This window comes from Podarcis pityusensis (genome assembly GCF_964106645.2).
Source record: "Podarcis pityusensis genome assembly, chromosome: Z".
Lineage (NCBI taxonomy): Eukaryota > Metazoa > Chordata > Lepidosauria > Squamata > Lacertidae > Podarcis > Podarcis pityusensis.
The window spans coordinates 34,443,754-34,460,869 of record NC_138044.1 but is presented as its reverse complement, the minus strand read 5'-3'; the positions used below and the strand labels follow the sequence as shown (position 1 = coordinate 34,460,869).

Sequence of the window (17,116 nt, the reverse complement as noted above, 5' to 3'; positions counted from 1 at the left end):
GGGAACATGCAGACTACATCTTCCAGTATCCCTGAGTATTAGCCATGCTGGCTGGAGTTGATGGGTTCAGCAACGTTTGGAGGGTCACCCGCATAATTCTGAGCACTGTGTTTGGATGAAGAATGACTCTGTTTTCCATATGCACTTAATTGCTGACAATGCATTTCAGAAGTCTCAGCATGTCTCTTATAGAGTTGGTGTGTATTTTTTTTTTTTTTTATTAAACCGGTCTAGCCTCGGAGGCTAGCTTAGCTGGGGTTTGAGATCCTCCTTGCCCATTCTTTTAAAAGGGAAATGAATTGCTGCCATTTCATTTCTCTAATGCCTTTCCAATAGATCTAACAGTCACTCATGTTGCAATGTTGCAGTTGTTATCTTGGAAGCTTGCTACAGGCAAAACAAGCAAACAAAACCTGGGACTAGCTATGAAATCCAATGGTACATGCTTGAGGTATACAGCCCAGGAAGAATACATTAAAATATGAATGTTTGGCAATTACCTTCTTATTGCTTCATATGAGCTACTAGAAAACCATGTTCTGCTTGTGCCAGGGAATTGAAGAGCCGTGATTCAGCTCACCTTCTGACAGTTAATAGATGCTGAAACATGACTGTGAGAGAAAGCAAAACCCAGTCAGCATTCAGCTTCTCATTTAGGAAGCTGTTGTTTTCATTTGGAGGAGCCTATAGGAACTGCTTATCAGCCAACCTAGTCAAACAAAGGGCAGACAGAGCTGTCATCCCCATACACGGGAAACTATGTTTGTCAGCAACTTGCTGTGCATAGGGGAGTGATGGATATTCTCTCAAGAACTGCCCCATCTATATGAATCAGTGGAGAAATCTATGCATGCACCATTTGGGGGCATGTAAACCAAGCTATGTATTTGAAGAAGGAAGGCTCACAAAGAGAGCCTGAAAAAAATGAACCAGTGACCGACTTGACAAAATGTAGGTCCTTAAATCATAAGTCAAACTGAGAACTTCTTTATCCCCCAAATGTCATGAGAGTGGAGTGATATGGCTGGGTGGACTATGCCTTTTTTGAATGTTCTTGGCAGATCCTGCATCCACATGGAAGTTTATTCCATTTTCTTGAAGTTTCTCTAACTGTTGATTTCCGCATTATATGCGAGTTTCCACGTGACATAAAAGTCACTTCTAGTGCAGGTTTAGAGGACTGGACCATTTCATGGAAGATAAGGCTATCAGCCTATACTAACCATTATGGCTATGCTCTGTCTTCATGGTTGGAGGCAAGGTGCTGGAAAGCATGGGAGGGGAGAGTGCGCTTATGCTTGAATTCTTATGGTGTTCCCATTGGCATCTGATTGTCCACTGTGAGAACCAGATGCTGGGCTAGATGGGCCATTGGCATGACCCAGCAAGCGTTTCTTATGTGCTTGTGTTCTGTCATACATTATTCAAGTGTCTAGTACCAGGGTCAGCAAACTTTTTCATCAGAGGGCTGGTCCACTGTCCCTCAGACCTTGTGGGAGGCTGGACTATATTTTGAAAAATATAAATACCTTGCAAGCGGGTCCCGCAGCTGCCTCCGGACCTGGAGGAGGAACACACTCTGCACACGCTCAGGAGCGCATCTTGGCGCCACCTGCTCACCGGCGTTGTTGACAAGGAGCAGCCGCTCCATTGGCACGTCCCCATGGAGCTCCCAGGTGGCATGCACCATGGGCTGCGGCCTGTCGTCCAAGGCCAGGTCGGCGGGCAGGCCACGCACATGGAGCACCAGGAAGGCAGCACACATCTCGCCCACCAACTGCTCCAGTGCAGCCACTGAGCGCGCCACCAGCAGCAGCACCGAGCCAGGTGCTAGGCTTAGGGCCAGCAGACACGCCAAGCTTCAGTTGAAGCCCCACGATGCGTTCGTCATGATGCCCATGGCGTGGCCCAGACCCACCGCCCACCCGCTCGCCTCTCCGTCCATGGCCGCACCAGGTTTACCTCAGCTGCGGGTGGCGAAGCTTCAGATTGGCTGCAGGCAGTTCCTGCAGCAAATCCGAAGCCGTGCCAGAATTGCTGCCCACCCAGAAGCCATGCCAGCATCGCGGAAGTCATTCCCCGCGCGGTGAGGTGTCTGCAGCACGTGGGGACTGACTGAGCGGGCGGCAAGGTCCATCGGCCAGATTTAAGAGCCTGGGGGGCTGCATCCAGCCCCCGGGCCTTAGTTTGCTGACCCCTGGTCTAGTACAGAGGAAGGATGCCACGCCTCTGTCACTTTAAGCATGTCACCATCTGCAAAACATATGAACTGGAACACAGGCCCATTTGTTTGCATCAGCCTTCCCCAGCCTGATGCCCTGCATGCGTTTTGGGCTCCAGTTTCCATCAGCCCCAGTGAACAGCTTGGCAAATGACCAGTGATGATGGGAGGTCTAGTTGAAAACATATTTATGGCACTAGACTGGAGATGGTGGCTTGCATAAAAGTTGGTTGAAGTACACTGGGTAGATATTTGACTCTTTTGGCCAACTTCTTGGAAACACACAGGAGACAGGCCCATGTTTGATTCACTGAGAAGCATATTCCTTTGATGCATGAATACTGGTGGAAGCCACATCAATCTTCCTTTGACTCTTATATCATGACCTGCTTCTTTACTTTTCAAATAAAAATATATTATAAAGCAAAGCAAAGAACCAGTGGGTAGTCTCTGCCTTCTGTCCTGTATCTATTTGCTCTCTGGCGAGTATGGAAAGAAAACCTCTTGGGATTATCTGGTGTGAAGCAGATCTCTTTTAGAGTCATATTCTTAACCCAGTGAAGAGAATTACAGAACTTTGAAACAACTGCTTCAAAAAAGTTTTTGCTTCTTCACATGAGCGCCTGTCTTGTTGCAATCAATTTTTAAAGCCCCCCCAAAAAGAAACCCAAGAGTCCTTTATCAGTGATTGAAAGAGATTCAATTTGGCCTCGTCTAATTCCTTATCTAATTATTTGATGTGCCGTGCAGCTTGAAAGCTAATTGACATTGTGTCATTTTCAGTTTCTTACAACAGAAGCACAGAGAAGCCGCCCTTCCCATTTTGGCATCTTCCTTGAGTCACTTTGCTGGAGAAATAAGTAATCTAAATTTAATTGAGTGCATTATTGCCAGGACTATGAGACCTTTGCACACTATTAGTATAGACACGAATGCAACGAATCGTTTCCCTCCTGAGGATTTAGCAGAGGTGCAAGTGGGACCAGAGGGTTTTCCAGTACAGTAAATCCCTTCCTTTTCTTGAAAGGAAATTAATATCTGTTTGGAATATCTACTAAGCCACAGCACATAATTTCATTACTTATGGAATTACAATTCTTAACCTGATATCAATCTGAAGGCTCAGGGCAGGTAATAATATTTTAAAACACTTAAAGCGGGGTGGGGTGGGGGGACGGACATCATTGAAATGTGAAATACATGAAATTTTATATGGAAACTTTATCTTTCAGACTGAAGGCTGCATCGTTTCATGGGTAACTTTCATGACCCACACACCCGCCAATTTTACTATTTATACCCCACCCATATGACTGGGTTGCCCCAGCCACTCTGGGGGACCACCAACATATATAAAAACATAATAAAACATTATGGTAGGAGAGGGAAAGCCGGTTACAAGACTTCAGCTAGATTGGAGGGGAGGGGAACTGGAGGAGATAAGGGTTGTGGAGGAAAATTGAACAGGCCTGAATACCTAGGCCTTTAGGGGATGCCACACAGAGAAAGGAGGTTTAGCCCTCACTCTTTTGCAGGAGGCTGTCTTCAGGTTCTCTCCCTAAGCCCCATTGGGTGGAGGCAAAAATAAGTAGCTGCATCCCAGGTTGAGGCAGCATTGGACACCTCCACTGAAACTGCAACAGTAATGGTAGCCTCTGAATCATCATAGAGTCAGTAAATTTTATCCTCAACATGGTGGGCCAGATGATCACAGCAGTCCTCCATTGCCCCCAGAGGCTTGCCTTGACCAGCAGTTAAGAAGCAAGTTTCAAACAACCAGCAAAACCTATGCTGCGTGCTATTACTTGAGGATGTAGCAGACGCAGAAAAAAAGGGACTTCTTTGCTGCATTTATTGTCACATGATAGGTGCAATTATGTGCTTTAACCAAGGCTTAGTCACCTTGGAACAGGAACCTATGCCACTTGAGCTCTAGTGACCACCTAGCCTACTTCACTGACCACAGTTCATTAGAATTTCAGGGAGCATTGCAGGCCTTGCAGCATCAGAGACCACACTCAGGAGTGATCAACAGAGATTCCTGTATTGCAGGGGGTTGGACTAGATGAACCTTGAAGTCCCTTCCAACTCTACAATTCTATGATTTTATTAATTCAACAGCCCTTCTCAACTCACCATTACACAATAAGGCAAGAGCCTTGTTCGAATTACCTGTTCCTATCCACTGAAAAGTCCTGAGCATTCAGGAATCCACCAAGAACCATAAATAAAATATCAGTACCCTCCACCCTTTGGCTTTTGTTCACAAATACTTTCTTCTATTCCAAGTACGTGCATTTACAGATAGATAGGGAAAAGATTCCTGTCTGAAACCCAGGAGAGCCTGTACAAGTTCAGTGTTGGTAATACTGAGCCAGAAGGCCCAGTGTTTCGATTAAGGCAGAATTTTAATTTGCAATGTCTGAATTCATTTAATTGGGCCATGGAGTCTTGGAAAATGCAGTTTCTATGCATCCCAACAAATCTTACAAGGTCTCTGCTGTCACCAGCCAATCCTCCCTGCTTCAGGTTCTTTCCTGTTCCTTTAGAAGGGTAAAATTTGCTTTGGAAGACGAGACTGTCAGAAAGGGATGAGTTCCCCCAGGGTGGAACATATTTGAGCTTTCTTAGAGAAATGCCATGAGTTTCCCCAAGGGTTCTGGGAAAAAAAGGCTAATTATGAACAGAGTTGGGTGTAAGAAAGAGCTTATTGGAGCACCAAATATTTAGTCTTAACTCTATGTAAGTGATTTCTGTAGGAGTGGATCGAGAAGAACCACACACTCCAGTTCACAGGCACCCACAAAGGCTTGCATCACATATATTGTGATGTACCCACAAAGCCCCTGAAACCAGAAGATGCCTTCATGGAAGGAACCACACTGCCCATCATCTTCAATCATCAGCCATGCTGGCTGGGACATCTGGAAAACCACAGGTTCCCCATTCCTGCCTCATGATGTCATTTAAGGAGCAGGTTTGTTGAGATGAATTGAAAAGATCCTTCAGGTTGAGAAGTCTGTATGCCAAGGGTGGGGAACTTGTGGACCTCAGAAGGTGCCAAACTACAACCACCCCGAACATTGGCCATGTTAGCTGGGGCTGATGGGAACTTTCCCATCTGGGGAGCCACACATTCCTCTCTCCTACTGTAGCTGCACTAGAAAATGCAGGATCAGATTCACTAGAAAATGCAGGATCAGACAACCTAAAGAAACTAGCACAGTTAGTAAGGAGCAATGTAATATGTGCCAACAGAGCACTACATAAAGTGTGTAGAAGCTTTAGATCTTCAGGTGCTGCTGAACTAATACTCCCACCATCCCTAGCAAACATGGCCAAGAGCTAGGAGTGATGGAAGTTGTAGTTCAGTAACATGTGAAGTCCCCTTTACATGAGGTTCAAGCAAGCCTGTCCACATGATCCTAGGAGGGAGGAGAAAATGGAAGTTGGAATCATTTTCTGTACTAGGTGGAATAGCCCAAAGGCTTTTGGGAATATAAGTACATACCTTCCAGCATTTCTCTGATGAAAATAGGGATGTCCCATTCCATAATAATAACTTTACTATTTATACCCCACACAATTCACTGGGCTGCCCCAGCTACTCTGGACAGCTTACAACATATAAAAAAAACATAATAAAACATTAAACAAAAACCTTCCCTATAGAGGATTGCCTTCAGACAGCTTGGGGGTTGGGTAATTCCATACCCTCCCAACTTTCCTCCAATGAAAATAGGGACATCCTAAGGAAAAGTGGGACATTCCGGGATCAAATCAGAAACCGGGACAGCTTCTCTAAATCAGGGATGTCCCTGGAAATAGGGACACTTGGAGGGTCTGTAAGTATGCATGGAAAACTATACCATCTCCATCTGTTTAGACATAGAGATAATGAATTGGACACATTGCACATCAATGAATCTGACAATTTAGAGGTTATGGGTCAGAACACAGGAGCCTTTAGCATGGAAGGAAATTAGCTGCAAAGTGAGGAAGAGACAAATCACTCCTTGAAGGTAGTAATAATCTACAGCTGAAGTCATTTGGAAAGATATATGCTGGATTGTGGTTATTAGACCCTGAAGTCTAATAGCAGAGAAAGGTGAGGGGGAGCGCTTAAAACCCTCAACAATTAATTACAAAGGATCCATGTTTTACCATTTGGAATTGAGAACAGGTGTGAGAGAATTGTACAAAACACATGCTCTGCCTTAGTGCAATTTAGAACAAGTGATAATTGTTTGAAGACAAGACATATGAGCCAACAGCTCCAATTTCCAGTCTCACTATTTATCTGTCCAATTACGAAAGTGGTTCAAAGGTTGTGAAAGGTGAGTTGCAAAGTTTCTGCCAAGCCAATTCTCTCTTTGAATCTTGTAATCAAAGAACTGAGGTGTATGGATGTGGGTGAGGTTTTTGTTGTTATTGTTGCCATGGTGACTGTGTGATGTATCATGTCATAATTATGTTATGAGACCACAATTCACCAAATATAGCTCATGCTCCATATTTCCAAAGATTTTGTGAGCCAGGATGTATACAGGTGCTAGGGGTGTTTTAGGGATTCAGTTTTGGATGCTAGCTGGCCTGATCTACACCTCCCAGACTTATATGCAGATCTAAATATAGATAATGTTATCACCAATATATATTTTATTTACACCCCACCTTTTCCCCTGATGGGACTCAATGTGACTTACTGATAAAAACATGAATCTCCAAACACATCAAAATAATATCGGAAAAACAATAACTAAACATTCCTCAATGGCCTTGCAGACAACTTCATTGTCCGGAAAGTGGGAGAAGCAACAAGAGGAACAGCCATTTTAGATCTGGTCCTAACCAATGTTGATGACCTGGTTAGTGGGGTAGAAGTGGAAGGATCATTAGGCGCGAGTGATCGTGCTCTTATGAAGTTTTCTATACAGCGGAAAGGAGCAGCCAAGCATACTAGGACTCAATTTCTTGACTTTAAGAAAGCCGACTTCATAAAACTTAGGGAAGTGCTGGGTGAGATCCCATGGACAGTAATACTAAAAGGAAAGGGAGTTCATGATGGCTGGGAGTTTGTTAAGAGGGAGATAGTAAAAGCACAACTTCAGGCAATACCAATGAGACGGAAACATGGAAGGTGCCTAAAGAAGCCAGGGTGGCTATCTAAAGAACTTTTAACTGAGTTAAGATTAAAAAAGGATGTGTACAAAAAATGGAAAAGGGGGGAAACCACCAAAGAGGAATTCAAACAGATAGCCAGCACGTGTAGACACAAAGTCAGAAAAGCTAAAGCACAGAATGAACTCAGGCTTGCTAGAGAGGTTAAAAGCAACAAAAAAGGCTTTTATGGGTATGTTCGTAGCAAAAGGAAGAACAAAGAAACAGTGGGGTCACTCAGAGGAGAAGATGGTGAAATGCAAACAGGGGACACAGAAAGGGCTGAACTCCTCAATGCCTTCTTTGCCTCAGTCTTCTCCGATAAAGAAAACAATGCCCGACCTGAAGAATTTGGAGCAAATGATTCAGCAAAGGAAACACAGCCCAGAATAACTAAGGAGATAGTACAAGAATACTTGGCTAGTCTAGATGTATTCAAGTCTCCAGGGCCAGATGAACTGCATCCAAGAGTATTAAAAGAACTGGCAGATGTGATCTCAAAACCACTGGCAGTCATCTTTGAGAATTCCTGGAGAACAGGCGAAGTCCCGGCAGACTGGAGGAGGGCAAATGTTGTCCCTATTTTCAAAAAGGGGAAAAGAGAGGACCCAAATAATTACCGCCCAGTCAGTCTGACATCAATACCAGTGAAGATTCTGGAGCAGATCATTAAGCAAACAGTCTGTGAGCACCTAGAAAGGAATGCTGTGATCACCAATAGTCAGCATGGATTTCTGAAAAATAAGTCATGTCAGACTAACCTGATCTCGTTTTTTGACAGAATTACAAGCCTGGTAGATGAAGGGAACACAGTGGATGTAGCCTACCTTGATTTCAGCAAGGCATTTGACAAGGTGCCCCATGATATTCTTGTAAAGAAGCTGGTAAAATGCGGTCTTGACTATGCTACCACTCAGTGGATTTGTAACTGGCTGACTGACCGAACCCAAAGGGTGCTCATCAATGGTTCCTCTTTATCCTGGAGAAGAGTGACTAGTGGGGTGCCACAGGGTTCTGTCTTGGGCCCGGTCTTATTCAACATCTTTATCAACAACTTGGATGATGGACTCAAGGGCATCCTGATCAAATTTGCAGATGACACCAAACTGGGAGGGGTGGCTAACACCCCAGAGGACAGGATCACACTTCAAAACGACCTTGACAGATTAGAGAACTGGGCCAAAACAAACAAGATGAATTTTAACAGGGAGAAATGTAAAGTATTGCACTTGGGCAAAAAAAATGAGAGGCACAAATACAAGATGGGTGACACCTGGCTTGAGAGCAGTACATGTGAAAAGGATCTAGGAGTCTTGGTTGACCACAAACTTGACATGAGCCAACAGTGTGACGCGGCAGCTAAAAAAGCCAATGCAATTCTGGGCTGCATCAATAGGAGTATAGCATCTAGATCAAGGGAAGTAATAGTGCCACTGCATTCTGCTCTGGTCAGACCTCACCTGGAGTACTGTGTCCAGTTCTGGGCACCACAGTTCAAGAAGGACACTGACAAACTGGAACGTGTCCAGAGGAGGGCAACCAAAATGGTCAAAGGCCTGGAAACGATGCCTTATGAGGAACGGCTAAGGGAGCTGGGCATGTTTAGCCTGGAGAAGAGGAGGTTAAGGGGTGATATGATAGCCATGTTCAAATATGTAAAAGGATGTCACATAGAGGAGGGAGAAAGGTTGTTTTCTGCTGCTCCAGAGAAGCGGACACGGAGCAATGGATCCAAACTACAAGAAAGAAGATTCCACCTAAACATTAGGAAGAACTTCCTGACAGTAAGAGCTGTTCGACAGTGGAATTTGCTGCCAAGGAGTGTGGTGGAGTCTCCTTCTTTGGAGGTCTTTAAGCAGAGGCTTGACAACCATATGTCAGGAGTGCTCTGATGGTGTTTCCTGCTTGGCAGGGGGTTGGACTCGATGGCCCTTGTGGTCTCTTCCAACTCTATGATTCTATGATTCTATAAACATCATTAAACTTTAATAGAATTAGAATTCTCTCTCGCACACACTGTTTAAAACATATGAACAATTACAATAAAAACAGCATGACACCAGCCCTTTTCTTAAAAGCATTTAGTGCCCAAAAGCCTGTTGGAACAAGGAGATCTTCACCTGCCAGCAGAAAGACAAGAAGGAAGGAGCAAGTCTAGTTTCTCCAGGGAGGGAGTTTGAGAGTCTGGGAGCAGCTACTGATGAGGTGCCAGAAAGATTGCCCTATGATAGATTGCAGTGCTGCAAGTTTCTCCAAGCCATGTTCATGGATGTAATTCATTTTCCATATGTGCTCTCAAACATTTCTTTTTCTGATTAAAAACCAACATAAAATTACCTTCAGAATTTTGCAAGGGTAACTAATGTGACACCCGTCAGTGCCAGCATGCTCACAAGTACCTCCAAAAAATCCTATAGAAGTCTTTAGTGATATCTCCTTGCAAACAGCCAAGACCGTCTCCCTGCTGGGCCTTCCCTACACTGAACATGCCCCCTTAAATGTGCCAGGACCCATCCTCCCTTCTGAGTGGAGAATTGCAAATAGTTTCTCTTTCTGAGCAAGTGTAGCAGCAGCTATATAGGTGCCTTTTCCTCCTATTAGCAGGTGGCTGCTGGAGGGCATGCGCCTTTTGTGTCCCTGTCTCTAGCAGATGTGACAGCCATTTTGTGTTATGCCTCCCCACCCCGCTATTTTGTGACTGGCACTCAGAATCTTAAATGGTCTATCACGTACAATTCTAGTGGCTCAGAGGTCCTAGTTTTACTAAAATAATGTATTTGTTCCATTTTTGAAGTGTTGGAAAGTACACTAAGCATCCTTATCAATGTATTGATTTCCATCCACTTTAGATAGATTTGGAGTTATCACTCGGTGGTAAAAAGGGCAGCCTGAAGCTGCTGGGGAAACTGTGTACACTAGTCTGAAATATAAGTGCATTCTCACATTAGTATTCTTATGCTTGCATTCTGAGGGCCTTCTCGGTAGTGGCTCCCGCCCTGTGGAGCACCCTCCCATCAGAGGTCAAGGAAATAAACAACTATCTGACTTTTAGAAGACATCTGAAGTCAATGCTATTTAGGCAAGTTTTTAATGTTTGATGTTTTATTGTATTTTTAATGTTATGTTGGAAGCTACTGGGGATACCCCGCCAGATGGGCGGGGTATAATAATAATAATGATAATAATAATAATAATAATAATTTTATTAAACTTGTTAAATTGCAGAAATAATATATGTTTTGACATCTTTGGGTCCTTCTTTGCTTGACTTAAAGGATGAAGCTGTATACATAAATGTACAGTGAACTCATGATACCCTTAAGCCACACACACACCAGCTTGGTGTTCATTAATAGGTCCATTTATATGTATTTACCATGGCAAAAGCCTTGAAGTTAAAAATAGAATTCTCTCTGCAAGTTTCGAAATAGTCCCAATTCTATTTGTTACTCGAAGAAATGCAAAGTATACTTACATGTAGGTACAGATTAGCATCAACTGCAATTTCTTTCTACCAGAATAAATTGAATCAGAAGAATAACTAGAAAATAAACACACACTTTCACTAGACCTTCTGCCTTGAGAGATGTTGGAAATCTAATTATCAGAATGTCAAAGATGTATTTCACTTAGATATTTCACTTGTGCAAACCTTTCCAAATTCAGATCATAATTTGGTGGCCATGAAGGATGGGTAAGAAATTCAATTCAGTTCACATTTAAAGGAGAACTAATTCATATTTTCCAAAACAATATGTGAAATAATAGCCATCCTTTGAAATTCAACTTCTCTGAATTTTTCAATTCCTCCAACTAAGTAATATGTGTAGGCTTTGACATTTAAAGCCTTGTGTGGCTCAGGACTGCCATTTCCCATGTGAAATGACCTGGACCCTGTGATCATCACCTAAGTGCCTTCATGGTGTGGATCCTCCATGGGAGGTCTGGATGGAGGCACACAAGAATGGGTCTTTTCTGTGGTGGCTCTCCACTTGTGGAATGCTCTCCCCAGGGAAGCTCACCTGATGCCAGCACTAGATATATTTAGTAAAGGTACCCCTGCCCGTACGGGCCAGTTGTGTCCGACTCTAGGGTTGTGCGCTCATCTCACTTAAGAGGCCGGGAACCAGCGCTGTCCGAAGACACTTCCGGGTCACGTGGCCAGCGTGACGAAGCTGCTCTGGCGAGCCAGCACCAGCGCAGCACACGGAAACGCCTTTTACCTTCCCGCTATAAAGCGGTACCTATTTATCTACTTGCACTTAGGGGTGCTTTCGAACTGCTAGGTGGGCAGGAGCTGGGACCGAACGACGGGAGCTCACCCCACCGCGGGGATTCAAACCGCCTACCATGCGATCGGCAAGTCCTAGGCGCTGAGGTTTTACCCACAGCGCCACCCGCGTCCCAGATATATTTAGGAGTCAGCAAAAAAAATAAATTCTTTGTCACCAGGTCCTTGGCTTTTAATTATCTATGGCCTTCATTAGTGGGTAGGATGCTGTGATCCTGTCTTTAAAAAAATATGTATGCATTTTAGATTTTTTCTATGCTTTGTTTTATGCTGTGTGTTATTTATGGATTATTGTTAGTTGGTTTGGGATGCAATGGTAAAAAGTAACTAACAAGTTGTATTATTAATAATAATGATTGCCTATGTTAGGATAAAATGTGAATAAAAATAACATACTAAAATGTGTCATATTAGGGGAAACTGTGTTGCAAAAACATGTCTATTACACAAAAAAAATGCATGCCCAAAATGTGTATACAAGGAGAAATTCACACTAAAATAGTGATAACTTTTTTTAAAAAAAATGGATGGTGGTGATGGGAGTTTTAGTTCAACATAATCTGGAGGGCAACACATTGGCTACCCCAGGGATATCCCCTGGATTGTTTTCCATTTTTCACAATTCCCATAGTGCCAACTGGGCACTGTGCCATCAGCATTCAGATTACACCTTGTTAGCTAATTTAAAACTAAGATGCACACATATTTTGTTCTAATCGAGACAAGCTTTGAGAAATTACCGCCAAGAGACGGAGCAGATTTGAAAGGATGAGCACCTGGAAAGTGATGGATGGGAAGCCGAGATAAAGTCTTGTCCCTGCCTTAATTATCAGAAACTGTCTGATTAGTTTTACTTTTCTCTGACGCAAGGAATAAAATCCAGGTGTCAGACTTTAGCAGTACAATTAGCGCATGCAAGATTCCAAACATGATTATTAGGCCGTAATAGAGGCGCAGAATAATGGGAGTCAAGCTGATGAAAATATAAGTCCAGGCCTGCTCGCGAGAGGAACGTTGGTAGCGGGAAAGAGAATAGCCATGAGTCTCTTACTCTGTGGTGGCTGGTGCTGGGAAGGCAGGGACCCCAGTGGTAGATGGAACTGGAGTCAATGAGAGGCAGAGCCAACTAATACACCCTAGTGGTCCCGGGCCCTAAGGAAGTTAGATTGGCTTCAACCAGAGCCAGGGCCTTTTCAACTCTGGCTCCGACCTGGTGGAACGCTCTGCCTCATGAGACCAGGGCCCTGCAGGATCTGATTTCTTTCCACAGGCCTGTAAGACAGAGTTGTTCCGCCTGGCCTTTGGCTTGGAGCCAATTTGATTCCCTCCCCCTCTTTCTTTTTTCTTTTTGCTATCTCCTCCTGTGATGAGGCTGCATTTTAGTATTTTAATGTTTCAATATTTTAATGTTGTATTTTAGTCTTGTTTATAAGTTGTATTCATTCAACTTGTTTTTATTATTGCTTGTTAGCCGCCCTGAGCCCGGCCTTGGCTGGGGAGGGCGGGGTATAAATAAAAATTATTATTATTATTATTATTATTACTCCTTCCTGAGTTCTACAAGGGCAACTCTGAGACTCAGCAGGAGGAAGCTGGTATGCAGTGACATGCCCTGAACAGTGTGTGCTGGACTGACCAGCCTCCACTGCCCATACTGTTACCCCTTTCAAATATCTTCCTCAAGGATTCCTGTAAAGGCTTCCTGAAAATAAAAACACCACAAATCTAAATATGGAATCTGCACTGAGAGAACAGCTCCGTGCATGCAATATTGTTGATCAGATATTTTTAAATAGGCAATAGGTACTTGCCCATGTGTGTTTTAATCTGCAAACTATTGGTGAGAACTGCCAACAAAAGCAATTTTCCATCTTGAAGAAATTCTCTCCCTCTCACCCTCTCTCGTTTTATTTTGTGGCAAATTAACTTATGTAGCTCTTTTTCAAAGTGTATTCACAGACCATAACATTTGATTCAGTTCATAGGATAGCTAAAGCCCAGGCATTTATATCTGTAAGACTTGTCCCTGTTACACTACTTGATGCGCATGTCTATGTGCGTGTGCACATGCAGGATCAGCTAAACCTCTGTACAAAACCTGACAGTAAACATGTTTAATGGAACTGATTGCAGAGAATTATTTGATGGCCCCATTTTGCTAGTGAGGCAACCTTTGTACTTACTCATCTTGACTTTGGGTTGCCTTTCATCAGATGTACAGATGTTAGCACTAAATATATTAGCTTGGGAGCTATTTTTTAACCAGCTGAAAGGGATGGAAGCATGGAGAAAGCAAAATTTCATATGCTGAACATAGGCTATCATTCAGATATTTGCAACCAGAAGGAAATGATGTATGACTGTTGTACATAAGATAAGCATACTATCAGAACAGACAAGGAGCATAAGCACTGAATTTCTGTGCCCAGGCCTACTTGACTTTCATCAATTAGAAATAACTTTTGGGTTGGAAGGAGCTACTGTGCTCGCTTCCTAGGGGGTTAAGTCACTGTTGTTTACCTGGAGGGATATGGGTGAGGAGCTAGGGGAGGTTGGTGTGGTGCAAACACACAGGTGGACCCTGTTCAGCCCTCCTGCTGGTATGTTGACACCACATCAATCTTCCTGCCACCTCATCCTCTTGGTAAGCAACAGTGCCAAGAAGGTAGTGTAATGTCTCTGTGCCACTCAATGAGCTGCTTCTGGCATCAGTGGAATGTGATGCTCCCTGTAAAATTGACATTTTTCTGCCTCAGGCAGGGGGCAAGAACCTCCTTATAGTGTGTACAGAAACCAGCTGGACTCATAACTAAAACTTCAGCGCTGGTAAATGGGACAGTATTCACCACCACCATTGAGGGCACTAGGCTAACATGTAGAGGAAACATGGCAGACCACACAGCACAGACAGCTCTGTCCTCCAGCATCGTGCTGCTACTTCCTGCTCTCTGGCACCTGCAGCCTGAGGTTGCCATCTCACCCCTGGAAAGTTTGATATGATTAATTCACAGCTTCCTTTAAAAAATAAAAGTAAGAACACCACCAGCAAACTTGACTTTTTAATGTCAGAAACAAAAAGCAATGAGCACAGGGTTCATCAGATCATATACTATCAAGTACTATCAGCTATCACTATTTACAGTTCCTTCTCCCTTTCTTAAGCAGTGAGGTGGGCTGGAATGATGTGATGACATCAGGGCCAGCCCACCCATGAGTAGGGTGAGATTTCCCCAGACATTACTGGGATTTCAAAAGCAGAATTGACAAATTCTGAAAGGCAACTTTGGGGTGTCCTGGTTTTTACTTTTTGAAATGTGGCAACCCTACCCATGAGGCAAGCTGAGGTGACTGCATCATGAGGCAGGATCAACAGGGGCAGCAGATCCCTATGTTTATATTTCTTCCCCCCTTGTTTCTGGTGTAGATCTTCCCTCACTCCTTCAAAATGGGGACACCATTCTGGGGTATACCTCAGGTGCCAAAATGTCTTGGGCTGGTCCTGGACGACATATAGACCTTTGGAGCCACATTATGCATATGTCAAATACAATCTGGTATGGAGAAGAATTGAACTTAAGTTCTAGGGGAAGTTAGAATTGGAAAAGTCTAAGAGTCTCTTTCCCCCACCTTCTCTTCCTCTTGGGTCTTCAGCAGGATGGGAGCAAAGCAGCACATCCCCTTCCTTCATGTAATGGGCAGAAGAAAAGCAGGCTGGAGGCAAGTTTCCTGGTGGGATCTTTTTCTCTGGCTTTCATGTAAAGGACTGTTATACAAATGGGCAACAATTAATATATGGAAACCACAGCAGAGCTAATATGCATTTCTCATGCACTCTTAACTAATACAGATGGCCAATTACCAAGTAGTAATTTGCTATAAGGGACACAGGTAGCACTGTGGTCTAAACCACTGAGCCTCTTGAGTTTGCTGATCAGAAGGTCAGCGGTTTGAATCCCCACGATGGGGTGAGCTCGCATTGCTCTGTCCCAGCTCCTGCCAGCCTAGCAGTTCGAATGCACACTAGTGCAAGTAGATAAATAGGTATCGCTGCGGTGGGATGGTAAATGTGTTTCCATGCACTCTGGTTTCTGTCACGGTGTTCCGTTGCACCATAAGCAGTTTAGTCATGCTGGCCACATGACCCGGAAAGCTGTCTGTGGACAAACGCCAGCTCCCTCAGCCTGAAAGTGAGATGAGCAACGCAACCCCATAGTCGCCTTTGACTGGACCTAACTGTCCAGAGGTCCTTTACCTTTACCTTTACCTAATTTGCTATGCCATACAATGATGGGAGATCATGTGTAGCATCCCCACACCTATTTAGTGAAGAGAATATTTTATCACTCCATGATTTTCTGATCTGTGACATGTGAGCACATTGTAGAATTGACCTGTACAGCTTGTATACTAGGCTGTATACTAGGAGGAGTGGGGAAACTTTATCATCCCAAGGGGACAAGTGCTTTGAATTCGCAGGTTTAGATTCCCTGACATCTTCATGTAAAACAATCTACTGGCAAATGAGGGGAAGGACCTCAACCAGAGACCCTAGCAGAGTAGACAATACTGAGCTTGCTAGATTGACTCTCTGACCTCATATAAGGCAGTGTTCTCTCATAGCACTACAGAGACACAACTGCATAAAAATTCCTCTGACCTGAAGCTGTTAATGAACTCTGAAAGCTTCTATGATTGTTATTAATTATTTTGAAAGAAGCTACCTGAACCCTTTTGTCTCTTTACACAATGAAGTTCAGAATGCAGGCCAGCATCTGGGATAGCTAACACTAATAAATACCATCCTTGTTGTTACTGTTGTATTTTTTTTTTTACTGAAAATTGTGCCATTCTTTTAAGCCAGTCTCTTTGATCTAGGTGGTTGTCAAGATCTAAACAAAGTTTTGAATTCGCCACCGTCAGAGAATAATCAGAAACTTAAATCCTCTCCATGAAATGAGATTTTTTTTGTATCATAAACTCCTCCAAGCAATGTTTGATGTTTTATTAACAGTCCCCACTTTCTCTAATAAAACAAAGACTTCAGCGTGTATTCATCTTTGTGGACAATGAAAAAAATTTGTTCACAGGAGAATTCATTCGTCCTTCTTTGGGAAGAATGCTTGAGCTATTTCTGTGAGTCACTTTATCTAAACCATCCTAATTGCAGAGTGGCTAGCTTTGCTCTCGGTCGAAAATCCCTCTACAGTTTCAGAAGTACACTCAGTAAACCATTGCACGTTTCATTTTTGCCAACTTCCAAACAGCTTTGAAGTGCCACCTAAAATGACTGTATACAAAGAAGGAGATAAAATCATCCAACTGGAAATTTGAAGACATTATTAGTATAGATGGATGGATCTGTCAATTTTGATTTCTCTCTGTTTCTCACTGTTTCCAAGCCTAAATCCAATCTTCACAATTCTAAATGGGTTTGGGATTAAAAA

At 43.4% G+C, this 17,116-nt stretch overlaps 1 long non-coding RNA gene across 1 annotated transcript; it reads right to left on the bottom strand.

Moving 5' to 3' along the window:
- Positions 1-506: 506 nt before the first annotated feature.
- LOC308468374 lies at positions 507-13,015 on the bottom strand. Its single transcript, XR_013981610.1, has 3 exons — positions 12,724-13,015; positions 10,857-10,922; positions 507-611 (listed from the first exon to the last, which is right to left on the bottom strand). It is a non-coding gene; the product is annotated as an uncharacterized lncRNA (long non-coding RNA).
- Positions 13,016-17,116: the final 4,101 nt, after the last annotated feature.